This window comes from Bison bison, unplaced genomic scaffold, assembly GCF_000754665.1.
Source record: "Bison bison bison isolate TAMUID 2011002044 unplaced genomic scaffold, Bison_UMD1.0 scf7180017851895, whole genome shotgun sequence".
NCBI classification, from domain to species: Eukaryota; Metazoa; Chordata; class Mammalia; order Artiodactyla; family Bovidae; genus Bison; species Bison bison.
This window is the reverse complement of record NW_011482468.1, coordinates 13916-18965: the sequence shown is the minus strand read 5'-3', so window position 1 is coordinate 18965 and position 5050 is coordinate 13916. Positions and strand designations below refer to the sequence as shown.

At 38.8% G+C, this 5050-nt stretch overlaps 1 pseudogene; it reads left to right on the top strand.

The window, feature by feature from the left end:
• Nucleotides 1–3662: 3662 nt before the first annotated feature.
• Nucleotides 3663–4221, top strand: LOC104997154 (annotated as a pseudogene).
• Nucleotides 4222–5050: the final 829 nt, after the last annotated feature.

The window sequence follows — 5050 nt, the reverse complement described above, 5'->3', positions numbered from 1 at the left end:
TAATTGCAAAAGAAAAAGGGCAAGACCATATGCACAGGGACAGATGGGAACCAGGCATAAGGGGGAAAAATATTTCTTAAAGAGTTTGTAAAAACCATTTAAAAAACACAAAACACTTTCAAATTAGTAAATTGAAAATCAATAGATTACAACAAAATTTCAATGAGTTTTAAGTATTCTGAGGTTAAAAAACAGCCAGTCATTAACACATAACTTCAAACTCAACAGAAGATCATTTTTGTTGCATTTTAAAGATCTCAGGGGACTTCCCTGGTGGTCCAGTGATTAAGATTCCACTCACGCTTCCAATGTAGAGGGCATGGTGTCCCTGGTGTAGAAACTAGGATCCCAGGTGCCATGCAGCACAGCCAAAAAATAAAAAACAAACAAACAAAAAAACAAACCTCCATCAAGCTTTGTGTTACACTTGGGCATTTCTTAAATGTTAGTTTGAAAATAGACTGGGTTCTAAACAAGGGTTTAATTAATGGCTAAACTAACTTAAAACTATCCCATTAAATAGACAAATATTATAATATATAGATTAGCCAATTGGCAAACTTCATTTTTCTCTACAGGGTAAAATGGCCTGGAATCTGGCACAGCTGTTGAAGTTGTTTACCACAATACTAGTTAGATACAAGTTTATGGAATTAAATGTTCCAGGCAAGAAAGTAATTTTATCATCTTCTTCCCCATGGGAGGAAATATGGGTAAAGAGTTTGAGATGGCAGACTTCATCAATAAATTATGGTCAGTGTAACAGTACTGGAGAATTGGGTGTTGGTTTCTATCATGACCAGTGAATAATGCTCTTGTCACTGTTTTTAAAGGGCAAAGAGCTAAGAGCTATGAGAAGAAAACAAAAATAAAGTAAAGTAAAATAAAAGTTACAATATATGTAGACGTGGCTCAGAGGTTAAAGCGTCTGCCTGGAATGCGGGAGACCTGGGTTCGATCCCTGGGTCGGGAAGATCCCCTGGAGAAGGAAATGGCAACCCACTCCAGTACTCTTGACTGGAGAATCCAATGGAGGGAGGAGCCTGGTAGGCTATAGTCCATGGGGTCGCAAAGAGTCGGACATGACTGAGCGACTTCACTTTCACTTTCAAACTTAAATGGATAGTGTAGTGTTAAGATCAGAGGTTCTGGAAACTGACTATGAAGGTTTTAATCCTAGCACACCACTTAATGTCTCTGTTAATTTAGGCATTGCTAAACCTCTCTGGGCCAGTTTCCTCATCTGTAAAAGTGGTCAATTAACAAATAACCCATAGATTTCTGGAGAGAATTAAATGAGTTAGTTCATGTACTTAGAACTGCCTGACACAGGGTAAGTGCTCACTAAATTTTGCAATCTTATTAATAAAGAGGAATTTGGAATAATTTACATATAAACATTTAGAAGCTAGGTATTATTGTTGTTCAGTCACTAAGACTGCAGCATGTCAGGCTTCCCTGTCCTTTACTATCTCCTAGAGTTTGCTCACTCTCATGTCTATTGAGTCAGTGATACCATCCAACCATCTCATCCTCTGTCACCCCCTTCTCCTCCTACCCTCAATCTTTCCCAACATCAGGGTCTTTTCCAATGAGTCGGTTATTCTTATCAGGTGGCCAAAATATTGGAGCTTTAGCTTCATCAGTCCTTCCAATGAATATTCAGGGTTGATTTCCTTTAGGATTGACTGGTTTGATCTCCTTGCTGTCCAAGGGACTCTCAAGAGTCTTCTCCAGCACCACAGTTCAGTACTGGAGCTTCAGCTTCAGCATCAGTCCTTCCAATGAATATTCAGGGTTGATTTCCTTTAGGATTGACTGGTTTGATCTCCTTGCTGTCCAAGGGACTCTCAAGAGTCTTCTCCAGCACCACAGTTCAGTACTGGAGCTTCAGCTTCAGCATCAGTCCTTCCAATGAATATTCAGGGTTGATTTCCTTTAGGATTGACTGGTTTGATCTCCTTGCTGTCCAAGGGACTCTCAAGAGTCTTCTCCAACACCATGGTTTAAAAGCATCAGTTCTTTGGTGCTCAGCTTCCTTTATAGTCCAACTCTCACATCCATATATGACCACTGGAAAAACCATAGCTTTGACTAGACAGACCTTTGTTGGCAAAGTAATGTCTCTGCTTTTTAATATGCTGTCTAGGTTGGTTCTATGCAAAGTTGTGAAATGACTCAAAGTTTCATTTAGAGCACTTTCTTCCCTCTTTCTTTAAAAATCCCCTTTTCTTTACAGCTTCATCTTTTCCTCCCAAGTGGCCCTTCCCCCTCTGGCTATGAAATCCCACCCAAATATACCTTCTTAAATAAAACTATAATTGAGTCCCTTTTAGAAAACTCTCATGTATCCCAACAAAACTCATTCATCCTGTGGCACATTCTCTCAAGTCAGTGCCATGGGATTGCAATTGGAATGATGAACTACCATGGAGGTGGTGCTGATATTTTGATAAGAGCCTTCAATGTCTGAATCCAAAGGGGTGGGTATTCAGAGATTATCATCAAGACATAATGACTCTAAATGTGGCTGTTTGCTGACTCCTCTCAGTTAGTTGAAGGATAACTCAAGAGCTCCTGGAGCCTAAGTTTGGGTATCCAGCTAAAATTCAAGACATAATTTTGGTATCTCATAAATATGCATTTAACGTCTCTAAAATATAACTCTGGTTGGTTTTATTTTATTTTTTGACCACACTGTGCAGCATGCAGAGTCTTAGTTCCCCAACCATGGATTGAACCCAAGCCCCCTGCAGTGGTAGCTTAGAGTCTTAATCACTGGACTGCCAGGGAAGTCCCCCTAAAGTATAACTACTGAGTCTCTTAATCTCACCACACTCTTTTCCTTTCTTACCTAGGTGATACCACAAGGTACCCAGTTGCTCAAACAAGAAAATGGAGTTATTAGAAATTTCACTTTTTCACATACCTCCGACACCCACTTCATCACCAAATTCTAGTGACTTCCTTCAGAAATATATCTTGAACCTATCTACTTCTCTTTGTTTCCCATTACAAGCTACTATCATCTCTTACCTGAATAACTGCAATAATCTCCTTTCTAGTCCCCCACTTCCAATCTTACCCCTTTCAATCTATTTCTTTTACAATAAACAGCCCTGGATACTCCCTTCCTTTGCTTAAATGCCTTCAAAGGCCTTCTACTGCAGTTAGGAAGACGTTTAAACTCATCATCATAGCCTCCAAAGCCTTGTGACTTGACCTGTGTTTAGCTTTCCGTTTCCTGTTGAGCTGTTCTCCACTTAATCCACTACGTTTTTGGCACACTGGTCTTCTAGCAGCCCCTAGATGGAGCCAGCTCTTCCCACCACAAGTACTATGCCTATGCTTGAAAGATTCTCCCTACCCTACCATTGCCTCATCACATCTTGTCTATTTCCTTCATAATACTTATGTCTTTAATTTAAATTTTTCCCTTGTTTTTTGGATGTGTCCCTCTTTTTCCCACTAGACTACAAGCTCCATAAGCAGCATTATTCAATGTTGTACATCTAGGGTCTGGCTATAGTTGGTGCTCAGCAAATACATGAATAAATAGTACATTTCAATAATCATTTAATGAATGGTTGGGAAGGAACATCTTTTTTTTTTTTTTAATCCCCTCTAACACAGAAAGATATACATAGCTTCTCATTGACACCATGTATAAGACCTACCCATCATCTAAAAATAGTTACCTCAATACAACACGCACTTGTCATTTTGATCATATAAAAGCTAACTATCCTTCAGAAGGAGTTAGTACTTTAAACCCAACAGCGCTGCCTATGGAGGTGGCAGCCATCTCCTACGGCATTGTGGCTGCCCTCAGACCCCTTGTGAAGCCCAAGATTATCAAAAAGAGGACCAAGAAGTTCATCCAGCATCAGTCAGTATAACACGTCAAAATTAAGTGGAACTGGCGGAAACCAGAGGCATTGACAACAGGGTCTGTAGATTCAAAGGCCAAATCTGGATGCCAACATCAGTTACAGGAGCAACAAGGAAACAAAGCACATGCTGCCCAGTGGCTTCTGGAATTTTTTGGTTCACAATGTCAAGGAGCTTGAAGCGCTGCTGATGTGCAACAAATCTTACTGTGCTGAGATTGCTCACAAAGTCCTCTCCAAGAGCCGCAAAACCCTTGTGGACAGAGCAGCCCACTTGGGCATCAGAATTAGCAATACCAATGCCAGGTTGTGCAGGGAAGAAAAGGAATAGACAGCTTGTGTGCACACTTTCTTTGTGTTAATAAAACCATAAAGCTCGGCAAAAAATAAAAGTAAACATGACAGTCAGTAAAGTATAATATTGCCTGCTTTTCAGTGTCATACAATGTGTTCCAGTTAATACCTATACTATTTGCAAAATGTCTTTTGTTTTAAACCTCCTATTTGAAATAGTAGGTTCAGTTGTTCCTTTTACAATCAAAAATATGAAATGTCACTTTAACATAACATGGTAGTTTCTGAGTAGCTAATATGTAATGAGATGCTAAAATCTTGGAAGAAAATTGAGTTTAAAATGAAAGGCACGAGATGGCTCTGGACTCAAAGTTATTTGGGGGATTTATTTTCTAAAGTTGGCCTCAAAAAGCAACAAAAATAAATTAGAATTGTAACCTGATTATGGCACTTTCCTTTTAAAGATTAATAAGGGTTACTTGGTTCAATTTTATTCTAATAATATTCTAATGATGTCAATGAAAAGTCACTCTCATCTACTCTCAAGGACTGAGATAGTCTCTTAATCAAAGTCACTTTATTAGCTTTAGTTTTGATCCATGCCATGACATTAAAAAATAATTCTTTTTCTTCTTTAAAGAAATTTGTAGAAAATGCAAACTAGAGACAACAACCCACTATCACCTCCAGATTTACTATTTAAGCCTAAGGAGAATCTTATTTGTGTTATCTTCTGGTACCATAATTGCTCTCTGTGAGAAAGAAGTCATTTCTTATGAGGAACTCATATCCCTAACTCCTTTAAGTGCTTCTGGTATCAGATTAAATATTAATTTGAAGTACATCTGTGCTTATTCAGTTCAGCA